Here is a 17101-nt window from a genome sequence, read left to right as displayed (position 1 = left end):
TAAAAAAAACTGAAATCAAACAAAATCTAAAAATGTATATGTTAATGAAATAAGAACTAGAACTAAACTTATGTGAGAAACTAAAATGAAACCGAAATTAAAATATGAACTTGAAAACTAAATCGAAATAGTATTCAAATTAAATTAAAATTAAAATTGTACCACGTTGGATTCAACAAACACACCTAACTTCAGACAATGAGAAGAAGTTACTTCAAAGAGATGAACCCTGGGATGCTTCCTTTAGCATTTCTGCTATGATATCCACTTCCCCAGAAAACTCACTCCCCCGTTCTCTGGCTCAGAAAAAGCTGCCCAATTCACATTTGTTCACTAAGACAAGAGGCTGTTTATACTGTATTATATTATAAACAGTATAAACAGTGCCATTTATACTCTATATAATACACTATATATGCTACTGTAGGTGGGTTCAGATCGATGGCCGACGGGATTAAGAAGAACAGTGGACAACCGGCGATTGGGTAGACTGCGATTTCTTTGTTTTCAGCAAAACATAATTTTGACTTTTTTCTCATGAACAGTTCACTAGAATAGGTTTCTGCAAAACATTTGAGGCAAGAAATAAGCAATGCAGTTGCTGAATCTTGATTCATATTTCATCCGCAATGCCCAGTTTGAAAGTTTGATCAGAGTTCTGTGTGCCAGGCAAACTGCACTGACATGCACTGCAAGGCTCTTGTTTACATAACTTGTACGACAGGTCAGGACCACTCGTCCTTCCTACCTAAGGAAACATTTTAAATAAGAGAACACTGGCGAATGCGACTTCTCTCAAATGACTCATTTTAAGAGATTTAAGAACAAATCTGTTTGTACGAGTTGCAGGAGGTTCATTGCTCTTTGCGATTACATTACATTAATGGCATTTGGCAGACACTCTTATCCCGCGCGACGTACAGTTGATTAGACTAAGCAGGAGAAAATCCTCCCCTGGAGCAATGCAGGGTTAAGGGCCTTGCTCAAGGGCCCAACGGCTGTGTGGATCTTATTGTGGCTACACTGTTTGAAACACCGACCTTGCGGTTCCCAGTCATTTACCTTAACCACTACACTACAAGACGCGCATTAAATGATTGTAGGTGTTTAGGCTGGTTTACCACCGCTGTGCATCTCAAAACACGGCTTACAATTATGTGCACCCGGTAAGACCTGAACATAAGCATGCATGGACCACACTTAACTGTAGCCTGGATGCCTTGTAATCCAGTTCGGTAACACTTTATTTTACAGCCTATTACTGACAGAGTATTTACTGGGTAAATACACAGCTACTTGTGTGATCATTAGGTAACTACTTTGATTTCTAGTACCGTGTAAATACATTTCACAGCCTGTTTCATAGTATTTACCTCCGAGATAACAATAGTTGCCTAAAACTAAAAATGCATTAGGGAATACTATGTAATTATCGGGCTGTAAAATAAAGCATTACCTCTTACCATTTTTTGTCCCCAAAAACTATGGCAAGCGGATCGTGACTGGGTGGGGGAACAGGCTTTTCCCTTAATGGTGACAGAGGACGAGGCTGAATTTGAAAGTGAGCTGACTGAGGATGACTAATTGGTAGGAGCAGCTTCTCCCCATGTGTGAGCCTGATTTACGTAGGAAGGTGTCTATATTAACACAAGAACTCATGCGATTAATTAAAAAACAAATGATGTTTTCTTAACGCAATTAATTAATTTCAGTCCCCTATTTATAAAATTCGCGCCAGCCTTCGTTGTTTAATAATAACTTTAATCAGAATTTTCAGATTCGCAGATCAATCATGTCTCGTTGAAGACATCCCATTAGTCGCACGTCGCATTAATGAAAAAAACTAAACAAAGGGAAATTATGTGATTCTTTATAATGTCGGACATACTAAGCAGAAACACAAATGTTAAAACAACATTCTCGTCAAGGCAGTAATGAAATATCAGATGTTAAGTAAGTCTGCTTGATCAACTTCCATGTAACACCATTTTTTACAACGAACCGGTGTCAACCAGCGGCAGATGGGCTCCCCCTCTGAGTCAGGTTCTGCTCAAGGTTTCTTCCCGTTAGCCAAGGAGTTTTTCCTTGCCACTGTTGCCCTAGGCGTACTCTTGGGGGCCGGTTCTCTGTAGAACTGCTTTGTGACAAAGCCCCTTTGTTAAAAGCGCTATAAAAATAAATTTAAAAAATGTTCGATTGATTAATTATTGGATTGCACTCCGGTCGTTTTCTGTGCGTGGGGGGCAGGAGTGAGCTCTGCGGTTTTGGATCGAATCTGACATGTGCCAGTGCCGACTGTAGCCAGGAGCTCCACAGGAGAGGTGTATAATTGGCTTTGCGTTGCACAGGGTTACGGGGGTAGGGGAGGGGAAAGGTGGGAGTCTCTGCTGTTCTGACCTGACACACACACATGCGCACAAACACACGCGCACACACACACACACACACACACACGTTTGGGGAGGATGTAGTATTATTCATTGCTTGGGCGACTCTCCCATGGCTGGCGCTCTCTGCACTGGCATACGAATGGGTCTCCTCCGCCCCTACTCTGCGTGTGCATGGCTCGAGACTGCGCCGTGAAAAGCAGCAGCTGGCTGGTAGGAGCATGTTTCCTCTGAGAAACGCGGATTGCCTTCACCCTCTTGAGCTAGCAGCAAGGGCCATACGCAGTACGAGCCTGGATGTACCTCACTTGAGAATCAGACATTCCAAATGAATAAAAACGATGGAAATAAAGAGAGAATGCCATCTCGCTTGAACGGCAAAACGTGTATCCAACCACTGCAGAACATGGTTACTGTTTCACAATACAGACACAAATGCACACACACACATGCACACACACCACGCACACCACACAAACACACACTGACTAGAACTAACAAAATTCTTATTCCCTCAGTGCAGATATTAGGCCAAATTACTCATTTACTACCTGCTGTCAGAGAAATATCCATATACATAACAAATGCTAATTTAATCACAATCCATTTTGAACTAATTAGACTAATATATCCTGTGTTTGTGTGTGTGTGTGTGCATGAGTGTGTGTGTGTGTGTGTGTGTGTGTGTGTGTGGTAGCCCTGTCTATTCCTTCACAAACTTCCACGACCCTTCATCTTGCATGGAAACACAAGACATCCTGAATCAAAGACACTAGTAACTGCTTTGCCGCGCAATCAAGGACCAACTGCAGCTGACGATATGATTCCCTTTTTAACCATATTGCCCTTGAAATGAGTCACCAGCAACGGCTGCATATCACAGGAAAAAGGGCTTGGCAGGAGTTTCCCCCCGACTACCTGTGGAAGCAATAGCATGTGAGAAGGTGTCGCGGTGATTCCTGAAATAGTCTGGCTCTGCTGAATTTCACTCGATGATTCCCAACGGATATGAAATACATTAAGGTCCGTTGGGGATCCACTAAAACGGAGAGAGGCTAATAAATCAAGGCTGTGGCCTTTCCCCCTGATGGTTGATTAGCCGTGAAATTCTCCGGTCACCTCGGCGTGGCTTTTGCTTGACCGAATGCCATTCCGACGAATTGCCTCCGTGCCGCTTTCTCTGCGGAACGCGCCACGCCGTCCCCGGATCGGGCGGAAAAAAAATAGCATATCCACAGCTTCAGATCAAATCGTTTTGGAACGGTTCAGAAGATGCAAGTGTGTGTTTTTCTTTTTTGGAGTGAAGACCGGGATTCTTGGGCACAGAGATTTACTAATTACATTTGTCGTGATCCTCGGGAAATGGTTTAGGCGTTAATTTGCCATCCTAACACCTAAATTCAAAGCTTTAATTTCACACTCTTGATATAGTTTCATTTCATGAAGGTAATAGCGGCTGCATGCATTCCGGTAATGTGGGTCTCAGTGGGAGATTTATTTTTCTCTTTTGGAATTGTGAATATAATATATATACTTTTCCCCAAAGCAAATTGCTATTACCACTAAAAAGATTGAGTTCTTCAAAGATAAACCTCCCTGCTGAAAAAAACAAGCTAAGCCAGCTTGACCAGCTTGGTCATCCGGCTACCAGCTGTTTCAAAATCCAGTTTAAGCTGTTTTTTTCAGCAGGGCTCCTATCTGTGATGACCTTTGGATGGCAATGTGTTTATATTCAATATTTTTGAAAAAAGCCGGCTTGCTATGTTTTCTTACTATTCCTGGATGCTGTTTATGACTATTGAAAAGGATTCGACATTAATGGTCATTCTCAGTTAAATGCTTTAAGATATATCATAGAGCAGCCTTCAGCTACAGTTATCATAATTATGAGACACGAATGTATTTTGTAATAGTAACCAATTTTCTGGTAATTACTGTACATAACATATTTCAGTGATACCAGAAAAATGCTTCCTTAATATCCCTTTTAATGTAATCCTTCATAATTTCACTTGCACTGCATATTTGGTTGTTTGAGTCTCATCCATTGTTCCAAAGCATTATGTACAACAACTGTACACAAAGCATACAGCACCACAGTTCACATAATTATATGAGAACCATAAATATATGTGTACAGGTGTATGGATGTGTGTTAGCTGGGCATGGCTACAAGGAGCTGCTTCAGTTCTTTTTGTCTTATTTTTTAGAGCTTATTGCAAAGAGCTGAACCCTGGGATGCTTCCTTTAGCATTTCTACTATGATATTCACTGTAGAGATACTATGAGATTCAGGCTGTCAGCGTGAATCTGAAATGGCCCAGGATGGCTGGAGATGCCCCTTAGCAATGCCCCTGGAGATGCCCTACTGATGGCCCTGGAGATGCCCTACCCATGGCCCTGGAGATGTCCCCTACTGATGCCCTGGAGATACCCTACTCATGGCCCTGGAGATGCCCTACCAATGCCCTGGAGATGTCCCCAACTGATGCCCCTGGAGATACCCTACCCATGGCCCTGGAGATGTCCCCTACTGATGCCCCTGGAGATACCCTACCCATGGCCCTGGAGAGGCCCTACCGATGCCCTGGAGATGCCTGCAGCTGGACACAATAGACTTATCCGTTCTTTGAAGACCGCCTTCCACCCCTTTGAAGACCGCCTTTCATATTCAACAGGACGAAAGAGGAACTGTCTGGGGGTGTCTGACGCAAGATTAGAGCGGATTAGACCGCTAAATCACGTTTGATTGCACAACTGGAAAATCGATTTCAAAGAAGTCAATATCTCTTAATGAATTCTTTATAATTATAATAGAAAAAAGAAAAAAGTATGGATTTGTTCACATTAAAATGGGATCATTCTTAATCTTCTTCATCATAAGATTACAGTATTGACTCGAAGACCAGTGTATTTTGAGAGAAAGATATTGTGCCATTAAAGGCCAGCATAATAGTTGAAGGAGGTGTTATCAGACTGGGTATAATATTTAGAGGAGAAAGCGGAGGAGACGAAAGATGCTTTGACAGCATTTGCTGGTGAAGGAAAATAAGCAAGAATGCTGTCCAAGATGAGACATGCTGCCAGAAACATATTCTACTGTGAATTCTAATTATAAATAAAGGCAGAGTAAATATAGAAGGATTTCAGATATGGAAACAACGTTTACCACTCAAAAACAAAAAAAACATCAAGTGTAACACTGCAACCAGTATTATGAGAAAAATACTAAATTGACATCACTAATTAAAGCCAGTACTGGATTTAAATCAGAGTGCTTATGATTATTATAGTCATTATTACTTGCTCTATCCACTGCATTTAGCCAGAGCCAACACAGACGGAGATAGAGTCCTCAATTATTATTATTTTAGCCTTAAAGTCTCTATACTAGTGGCCCTCACTCCTGGTCCCTGAAGAGTCGCAGTGTGTGCTGGTTTTTGTTGTTACTCAGCACTTAATTGATCAATTAAAGCAGTTGATTACATAGTTAACTCATCTCACCTGGTTTCATGGGTCTGAATCGGTTGCTGATATCAAGGCAAAAACGTAAACCAGCACACCCTGTGGCTCTGCAGGACCAGGAATGAGGACCACTAGTATGGAGATTTTAATACAAAAAAGAATTGAGGATTCTTTCTGCATTCTCTTTAAATGCAGTGGATAGAGGGAGTAATAATCACTATAATAATCATATAAGCACTCTGAATTAAATCCAGTACTAGCTGGATTTAAGACTACATAATACTGGTTGCAGTGTTACACTTGATGTTTTTTGCTTTTTTTGTGGTAAACCACTGGTTTGAAACCAGTACATCCTGCGGCTCTCCGGTTCCAGGAATGTATATATGCTCTATACCGTCCACGGCGATATGTACCTCCCGCCATTTTCTAGTACTTGGAACTACTTCCCTCTAGGGTTTTCAGCGCATTTGGTTATGATTTGCGCTTGCATTGTACCTAGCTCTGGATAAGAGCATCTGCCAAATGCCTGTAATGTAATGTAATGACTTTTAAACGACAGCAGGTACTCTCTTGTATAGGTGAGTGTTTCATCATGACTCCTGGCTACAGAATCACTGCTTCCCAAGACAAAAGTAATTTATAATTTATATTCAAAAGTAAAACGATACAAAACACAATCCAGCTTTTTGATAGCTCCATGTTCAAACTGAAGGCTGACATTTGTTCTGATATTCAATCAAAAATTAAAACCATTAAAACAAACAAACAAGCAAACCACCAAACATGAAGCACAGGGTCAGTGGCCACTCTATCTCCCCTGACAGATGGAATGTGTGTGTGTGTGTGTGTGTGTGCGTGTGTGCGTGTGTGCATGTGTGTGTGCACTTGTATGTGCATTTATGAGCATGTTACATTACATTATTGGCATTTGGCAGACGCTCTTATCCAGAGCGACTTACAACAAAGTGCATATCCATAACCAGGGATAAGTTCGCTGAAAGACCCTAGAGGGAAGTACAATTTGAACTGCTACCTGTACAACAAAGATAAGGACGAGGGCCAATTATTTATTTATTTTATTTTATTTTTTTAAACAAGAAACAAACAAACAGAGCAAAAGTGACCAAAGTTAACTATCAAAACACTGCTTACCTAGCCAACTAAAAAATACCGATACACAAAGCAAGTCACAGAGACAACAATTAAGGTTCAAAGGGAGGTAGGGAGGGATGGGGAGAGGTGCTGCTTGAAGAGGTGTGTCTTCAGCTTGCGTTTGAAGGTGGGGAGAGATTCTACAGTTCTGACCTCAACGGGGAGTTCGTTCCACCACCGTGGAGCCAGAACAGACAGCAGTCGTGAGCGTGAGGTGGAGGTTCGGAGAGGGGGAGGTGCCAAGCGGCTTGTGGAGGCTGAACGAAGAGGTCTGGCAGGGGTGTAGGGTCTGATGATTTTTTGTAGATAAGCTGGGGAAGACCCCTTAACTGCTTGGAAGGCTAGAACCAATGTTTTGAATTTGATGCGAGCCATGACAGGCAGCCAGTGGAGGGTAGTAAGCAGGGGGGTGACGTGCGAGTATTTGGGAAGGTTGAAGACCAGACGAGCTGCTGCATTCTGGATAAGTTGGAGGGGTCTGATGGCGGATGCTGGGAGGCCAGCCAAGAGGGAATTGCAGTAGTCCAGGCGGGACAGAACCATCGCTTGGACCAGGAGCTGGGTCGAGTAGGGGGTGAGAAAGGGACGGATTCTCCGTATGTTGTATAGGAAGAACCTGCAAGACCGGGTCACCGCCGCAATGTTCTCGGAAAGGGACAGTCTGCTGTCCATCACCACGCTGAGGTTCCTTGCAATGGGTGACGGCGTGAGTGTGGTATCCCCGAGGGAAATGGAGAGATCCAGATGGGGAGAGGTATTAGTAGGGATGAATATCATTTCAGTCTTGCCTGGGTTGAGCTTTAGATGGTGGTTGTCCATCCAGCTCTGGATGTCCCTCAGGCAAGCAGAGATACGGGCTGAAACCTGCGTATCAGACGGCGGGAATGAGACGAAGAGTTGGGTATCGTCCGCGTAGCAGTGATAGGATAGCCCATGTGCAATGATCACTGGGCCAAGGGAGCGAGTGTAAAGAGAAAAAATAAGCGGGCCTAGGACTGAGCCCTGGGGAACTCCTGTGGCGAGGGGCTGAGGTGTCGATACCAAACCAGCCCAGGCAACCTGGAAGGAGCGACCAGAGAGGTAGGACTCAATCCAGTCCAGGGCTGTGCCACAGATGCCCGTTGCTGACAGGGCAGACAGGAGGATGGAGTGATCCACAGTGTCGAAGGCAGCAGAGAGATCTAGAAGAATGAGGACAGAGGAGAGGGAGGCTGCTCGTGCGGCATGGAGTGACTCACTGACGGAGAGGAGCGCAGTCTCTGCCGAGTGGCCCGATCTGAAGCCAGACTGATGGGGGTCTAGCAGGTTGTTGTTAGAAAAGAAAGAAGAAAGTTGAGTAGAAGCGGCTCGTTCGATAGTTTTAGAAAGGAAAGGAAGAAGAGATACCGGGCGGTAGTTCTGGATGATGGAGGGATCCAGAGTAGGCTTTTTTAGCAGTCTGTGTGTTTGACCACTGGTGTGTGTGTGTGTGCACGTGTGAGTGTACATGTTGTGTGTACGTGAGTGTGTGTGTGTGTGTATGTGTGTGCATGTGTGTGTGCGCTTGTATGTGTATTTATGAGCATGTCTGTGTGTTTGACCGCTGGTGTGTGTGTGTGTGTGCACGTGTGAGTGTACATGTTGTGTGTACGTGAGTGTGTGTGTGTGTGTGTGTGCTTGTATGTGTATTGATGAGCATGTCTGTGTGTTTGACCGCTGGTGTGTGTGTGTGTGTGCACATGTGAGTGTACATGTTGTGTGTACGTGAGTGTGTGTGTATGTGTGTGTGTGTGTGCTTGTATGTGTATTTATGAGCATGTCTGTGTGTTTGACCGCTGGTGTGTGTGTGTGTGTATGTGTGCGCGTGTGAGTGTACATGTTGTGTGTATGTGTGTGTGTGTGTGCTTATATATATATTCATGAGCATGTTTGTTCATGCAAGCGTTGATGTATGTGTGCATTTAAATAAATATGAAAACAGAAAGATTACACGTGTAATTACAATGCTATTGCACATTACCTGAACGTAGGGTATTAGAGTATGTATTGAAATAAATAATAAAATGAATAAAAGCAGTGCATTGATTGACTACAAATAACACTCATAAAATATATTGCATCATTTATTACATAATTATTATTATGTTCTCATTGTAGTTTCTTTGACTTTGTGTGAATCTGGCTTCTCTTTTGATTACAGATGGAACTAATTAAAAAATGACTATTAAATAATTTCACAGAAGCATACAGATAAATATATTGTGCTTGCATTTGTATGTGAACAAACAAGAGTTGTTTTTGCTTAGTTAATTTGTGTAGTATGTTACGCATCAGGATGAAAATGTGTGCACTGAAGAATTAACTGATCCATTCATTTAGAAATCCATTAGAAAATTGTTTTTGCATCATACAATCATCATATAAGAACACATAATGTACAAGTCTGTTCAAGACCACATGCTCTCAGTGAGCACTTTATTAGGTAGACCTGTACACCAGCTTGTTTAATGTTTAATCAGCCAATCATGTGGCAGCAACTAAATGTATAAAATCATGCAGACATGGTCAAGAGGTTCAGCAGTTTTTCAGACCAAATGTCAGAATGAGGAAGAAATGTGATCAAAGTGACTTCGGCAGTCTCTAGAGTTTGCAGGGAATGGTGTAAAAAAAATTAAAAACATCCAGGGGCAACATGGCTCAGGCAGTAAGAGCAGTCGTCTGGCAGTCGGAGGGTTGCCGGTTCGATCCCCTGCCCGGGCTGTGTCGAAGTGTCCCTGAGCAAGACATCTAACCCCCAAATGCTTCTGACGAGCTGGTCGGTACCTTGCATGGCAGCCAATCGCCGTCGGAGTGTGAGTGTGTGTATGAATGGGTGAATGAGAAGCATCAATTGTACAGCGCTTTGGATAAAGGCGCTATATAAATTCCAACCGTTTACCGTTTACCATTTACAGTGAGCAGCAGTTTTTCAGGAAAAAATGTCTTCTTAATGGGAGAGGTCAGGGGAGAAGGGCCAGACTGGTCAAAGGTGACACTAATGCGAATAACCACACATTACAACAGTCATATGCAGTAGAGCATCTCTGAACAATGTGTCAAACCTCTGAAGTAGATAGGCAACATGTGTCTAACAAATACCTAATAAATTGCTCACTGAGTGTACATCATCATAACAAGCAGCAATCCAAGCACCCCCTCACATTCCTTCAGCTGACACACACAGGAGGGATTCAAACTAACATCTCACTGTTCTTACTATTATTCAGTTCATTACGCTACTGTTATTACCAAATCCAGACATCATAGGATTGTATCTATTGTTTTTATGTTCATTCATCTAGGGTTGCCAGCAGTCCCATATTGGCAGAGATATCGGAGCACTTTGGCATTAGCACTGTGGGAGAACAGAGCAGGAAGCAAGGCTCCATGACTCCTCCCTGCTGAGATATGAACCAATAGAAGGATTCCCCAGCTCAGCACATGAATGTATGGATCCAGTGAAGCCTATCATGATGCATGCAGACCAGAAATGTATTAAAATACCTTTGTCTGGTGTATTGGAACCGATGATATACTCTCATCATATTGGTGGGCCCAATCGCACCATCAGGACGAGCAGAGAAAAGTAACCGAATCTAAAACAAGTACGTATTTGGTTTTCACCCAGGTCTGATGCGTCCTTCAAACTGCGCTGTGCAAAACTTGAACAGATTTTGTCCAGGCTTCAGCCCAAAGATAGACACAAGCCCGATATGAAATCAATGGCACTGTCCTGGCCCATGTTGATTGGCCGGTCTGTCTGGGCTCTGATTGGGTGATGAAATTCAGTGGGGGCCCCCCCGGAATCGTTTCCATGCCGACACATTAGAGATCCCGGCATGATTGTGTAGAAATGCGATTAAAAAAATCAATTTGTCAGATGTTAGCACTGGAGCAGTTGGCTGACATTTCAATTGGCCACTTAAAATTTGGTGTTTCAAGGAACGCAACTTGGTGACAGTTTAGTTGCCACCTCTCTTCGTCTTTTCAAACACTTTACTTTAACGGTTTACCGTGCTGGGACGAGCCTCGCAGTCCCTGATGGGATTCGGGCAGTGCGAGTGCTGGCTGTGGCTGGTAGCTCCAGAGGGCGAGGCGCGATTGACGATTGTATCTCCCAGGGTTATGGGTCAGTCGGGGGCCCGCGGTCTGTTAAAGCCGCGTCCGTGAACCCCCGCTCTGTGCAAGCGTAGCTGCCGTCCGTGGTGCGAAACAACGCAGCTGGTGACACCCATTGACTGTGGGAAAAGAGTGTATACCACGTCACCCGCTGACTAGCCATGTACTTGTGAAAAGCGACATGAAGCCGCGGAACTCAGCGACAACCACCGCCGCCGCCATTTTGTGCAATTTGGAGCCAGAGACTGCGCAGTAGGGAAGCTGATGTGGCTCCTCCACGAAGCGTGTGAGAGAGAGAGTGACGTAATCTGTCTGTGATTCTTTCGTTGGTGAGGGTCGTCTGGCAGTCGTTCGATCCCACCCTGGGTGTGTCAAAGTGTCCCTGGCTAGACACCTAATGCTCCAAAATGCTCCTGACAAGCTGGTCAGTGCCTTGAATGGCAGCCAATCGCCGTGGGTGTGTGTGTGTGTGTGAGTGTGTGAATGGGTGAATGGGTGGATGGGTGGATGGGTGGATGGGTGGATGGGTGGATGGGTGGATGAGAAGCATCAATTGTATAGTGCTTTGGATAATGTTAGCCATTTTAGCATAACTTAAAGATATTCAGCACATGGGGAGACATTAGATGAAGAAAATGAAGATTGTGACAATTAATTGACTTAATTGTGCCGTTGACTTTACATTCAAAACGGGTCTGAATGACCTAAACTGGAGCCAGCCGCACTGGTGCTAGTGAGCTCCATCTCTCAGCATGGCCAGGGAATGAGCTTAGAAAAAGAAGTCCCGGTTTCAGCTGCTTGGTAACGCCACGTGTTTCCGAGGAGAACCGCGGACGTCAACGCCCTCCTGAATCGGCAGTTGAGTCCGCGCGTGAACGTGGCTGTGGTTGCAGAAAAGCGGACGTCCGAAATTAGTATGGGAATTGAATATGTACAACCCGTTGGGCACCAAATTATTGAAGGGAAAAAAAAGGCCCAGTAAATTAACAGTATGCCTTTGGGAGCAGCTGTTGGCTCAGCAGCATTTTGCAAATCAGCACTACAGCAGTGCTCTGCTGGCAGGTCCATTCACCAACCGCTGCGCCATTTGTCAACAGCTAATGCTCACCTCAGCTGCCTCCCTCACCTTGACTCTCTCTTAGAGGAGCCCTGCGCTGCACGCTGGACCGCAAGGCTGCCGACAAACTGCACCGCTACGCTAGCAAACACACCGCTGAGCTGTGAGAGAAGGAGCGAGAGAGAACCCACAGCTAAGCTAATAGCAGTGTGAGAGAGAAGGAGAGAGAGGGAGAGAGAGGGAGAGCGCAAGAGAAAGAGGGAGAGAGAGATAGAGAGGGAGAGAGAGGGAGAGGGAGAGATAGAGATCAAGGGGGGGAGAAAGAGTGAGAGAGAGAGCCTTTGACTTTATAAAATCATTCATTAAAACAACCTTCATTCATACAAATATACATAAAGCATATAAAACATTCCTTTAATTTTTTCTCTACAGTTTATAGTGTATACACTTCATAAAATAGACCTGTACACCACCTTAATTAATGCAAATATTTAATCAGCCAATCATGTGGCAGATCGGCAAAGCATGCCGATATGGTCAAGAGGTTCAGCTGTTTATCAGACCAAATGTCAGAATGGGGAAAAAATGTGATTGTGACAATGCAAAGTGACTTTGGCCGTGGAATGGCTGTTGGTGCCAGACAGGGTGGTTTGAGTATCTCAGAAACTGCTGATCGGACAGGTCACAGGAGAAGGGCCAGACTGGTTGAAGCTGACAGAAATGCAAATAACCACACATTAAAACAGTGGTATGCAGAAGAGCATCTCTGAACTCACAACACATCATACCTCTCAGTGGATAGGCTAAGTGTATAAAGTTTGACAAAAAAAAAAAGGTTACATCTTCTATGCAGCAGTTCATGCCGAACACATCTAAACACACAGAGGGACACAACACACAGAGAACACATCTAAACACACAGAACACACAGAAAAAACATGCAGAACACATCTAAACACACATCAAAACACACAGACCACATATAAACACAGCGAACACATCAAAACACAGTGTGCAAACAGACAGAACACATCTGAACAGGCAGAACAACCAGGACAAACACACAGAGAACACAACTAAACACGCAGTACAAACACAGAGAACACATCTTGACACAGAACAAACACACAGAACACATCTAAACACACAGAACAAACACACAGAACACATCTAAACACAGAGAACACACACACAGAACACATCTAAACACACAGAACACACACACAGAACACATCTAAACACACAGAACACACACACAGAACACATCTAAACATGCAGAACACCCAGAAGAAACACAGAGAACACATCTAAACACACAGAACAAACACACATAACACATCTAAACACACAGAACACACACACAGAACACATCTAAACACAGAGAACAAATCTAAACACACAGAGCACACACAGAACACATCTAAACATGCAGAACACCCAGAACAAATACAGAGAACACATCTAAACACACAGAACACACACACAGAACAGATCTAGACATATAAAAAACACACAGAACAAATCTAAACATACAGAACACACACACACAGAACACATCTAAACACACAGAACAAACACACAGAACACATCTAAATACACAGAACAAACACACAGAACACATCTAAATACACAGAACACATCTAAACACACAGAACACACACACAGAACACATCTAAACACACAGAACACACACACAGAACACATCTAAACACACAGAACACACACACAGAACACATCTAGACACAGAACAAACACACAGAACACATCTAAACACACAACAAACACACAGAACACATCTAAACACACAGAACACACACACACAGAACACATCTAAAAACAGAACACACACACAGAACACATATAAACACACACACACAGACCACATCTAAACACACACACAGAACACATCTAAACACACACACAGAACACATCTAAACACACACACAGAACACATCTAAACACACACACAGACCACATCTAAACACACACACACAGAACACATGTAAACACACAGAACACATGTAAACACACAGGCTGTGTGCAGACGCTCAGATTCCCGCTCTCAGAGAGGAGGCAGTCTGGAGGGCCGGCTCCTCGCTTCCCCCGTCCTTGGCCCCGAGGAGCGAGCAAAAGCGGTCACACCACGTCCCAGAGCCACCGCGCGTCGCCTCTCCCCCCCCCCCCCCCCCCGCCCGTATGCCTCAGGCACGCTGCCCTTGGCGTGTTCAGGAGCCCATTTCCCCCCCGCCTCGCCTCGCCCCGTCCATTTCCCCCCCGCCTCGCCTCGCCCCGTCCCTTTCCCGCGCCGGCCGTCCGAGCGCCGCACCCCGGAAGATTAATAGCCCCGCGCCGGGGCAGGGAGATGGACTGCTGCCCCGCTCTGGCGTCATTAGAGCTGGCCCGTGTGCCACGGCTCGGATTTACAGCTCTGCATACTGAATAAACACTCCATCATCGCCTAATTAGAGGATTACTGTCCATGCTCCCGGCTGGCTCCCCGGTACTGTAAAGCTCAGCTGAAGGACGGTTCTGGCTCCCTCCCCGGGCCAAAGGGGGTCCTCTGGAGCGGTGTCCTCCAACCCTGGTCCTGGGGTGCCACTGGGTCTGCTGGCTTTTGTTTTCACCTGAAGATCAGCACCCTGTTGAGACCCGGGTAACCAGGTGACGTGAGTTGTATGTGTAATCAACTGTTTTAATTGATCGATTAAGTGCAGAGTAACAATGACAAGCAACAGACCCTGTAGCTCTCCAGGACCAGGGTTGGAGACCACTGCTTTAGCGGTATGCCCTAGATAAGCTGTGCCTCTTCATACGTTAAGCTTGTCAGACACCTCTGCTCCAAGCAGGTAAAGGGCAGAGGTCTAAAATCTAGGTTCAGAAAGTAAAAGTCCTCCTCTGTATTTTGTTCCGACCACCTGGATTTACTAATGAGAACAATTCTTCAACCAGGAGGTAGAGCTAATTACTGTAATCATCTGGCTGTGTTTTGTGGAAGAAACGCATGGCAGGACTTTCTGACCCCTGGACTTTACTTCTCTGGTAAAAGTTTTTGGTGCCAACAGAGGCTAGGAGGAGTGTTTGATGCAGATCCTGAATTTTGATCAAACGTGTTTCTGCCTGGTTCTTTTCATGAAAAAATAAATAAACAAAAAATGAACAGTATTTTTAGGATTGCTGCCCCCTGACTGAGCCCTCTGGTATTGCAGACGCATCATGTTTGTGTTGAAACCGTCCTTTTCTTGGCACATATGGAAGTTAATTAAAGCACTAACCTGCCTCCTGTTGCCAAAAACTCGGATTCTCAATTAAATGAGTCCAATTCTTTTCACAGCCTCTCGCTGATTACATTTAAAAACATAATCAATTAAAATCTTCCACACTCACATTATGACACTATATTTCTTCAAAAGTGTAATGCAGCACTGTCCAAATATTCAACATACATAAACAGTGCAGTACAGAAGGCAGCCATTTTCCCTTGGTGCGGCTTTGGAAGTTCCACCGGCTACTGGACTCTCGGCCCAATCAGAACCAGTCCAATCCCACAGCCTTTGGAAACCAAATGAGGTTGGAGAGAAAGGAGTCCTCTCCCTGGGTGCGTGCAGTCTCTCCAAAATCCATAACAGGGCTGCCAGAGAAGGATGCAGCCGCACAATCTTTTATGTTATTTTATGCCTTGTTTACTTTCTTACCCTGATATAACGCAGGGGTAAAATTCCCCACCTGGAGGATATGATTAATAAGCCTGCTCCTCCTAGAGCGTTGGAGGCTGAGATGATCAACTTCATCACTGTCTCCGCCCGATCGCATGGCGTCTCGGTTACGTTCCGCTTTCCGGAGGGGAGTTAGCCGCACAGGTCGCAGGCTTGCGTGTCAATTACGCCGATGGAAACATTATCTGTTTGTGTTTACCGGGATCTTCGGCGAGAGCACTGCTCGCGAATAAACGACTAGCAATGAGCAATTGCGTTACGGGCCGTTCGCATTCTGTTTACCATTCCGGCCCCTTTCTCAGCCGCGGATCGCTATCAACCGAGTGAAAGATGAGCTGTCTCTAGACGGAGCGAGGGGGGTCGCGTTACAGGTTGATTCTGGCCGACGGGGAGATGAATGTGGAAACGCATTACTCTCAATGGGTATTGTCAGATTTGCTTCTGAAAATAATCAAGCATATTTAATAACCTTCACAAAACGAATTCAAGGATATTACAAAGCCACTTCGTTAGTCAGGTGCGTCCAATCGCTTCCTTAGCGCGGGTGTAAGAGAGCTTTCGAGTATCTGGTCTTGATTCTTGATTGCCTTTGGGGTCTGTGTTTGTCAACATGAGGACCAGAGCTCTGCCAAAGAAAACCAAGGAAGCCATTATGAGGCATAGCCAGTCAAACCTTATGCTTACCCAAATCAATTTTTTGGAACATCATTAAGAAGAAAGAGAGCACTGGTGAGCTCAGTAATTGCAAAGGGCCTGGGAGGCCAAGGGACCTCTACAGTTACAGTAATGGGGTGGCCTGTAGCGTAGTGGTTAAGGTAAAGGACTGGGACACGCAAGGTCGGTGGTTCTAATCCCAGTGTAGCCACAATAAGATCCGCACAGCCGCTGGGCCCTTGAGCAAGGCCCTTAACCCTGCATTGCTCCTGGGGAGGATTGTCTCCTGCCTAGTCTAATCAACTGTACGTCGCTCTGGATAAGAGTGTCTGCCAAATGCCATTAATGTAATGTAATGTAATGTAATGTAATGTAATGACTGAATAATTCTTACCATAATGAAGAAAAAAACACCTGTCCGACAAATTAGGAAAACTCTTCAGGAGGCAGGCATCGACATGTCAGTGACTACTGTCCATAGAAGACACAAACAGAACTACAGTGGCCAGACTGCAAGAGGCTAACCGCTAGCTAGC

Source organism: Conger conger, chromosome 16 (assembly GCF_963514075.1).
Source record: "Conger conger chromosome 16, fConCon1.1, whole genome shotgun sequence".
In the NCBI taxonomy this organism is placed as follows: domain Eukaryota; kingdom Metazoa; phylum Chordata; class Actinopteri; order Anguilliformes; family Congridae; genus Conger; species Conger conger.
The sequence above is the reverse complement of the archived record's forward strand: the minus strand, read 5'-3'. Positions refer to the sequence as shown.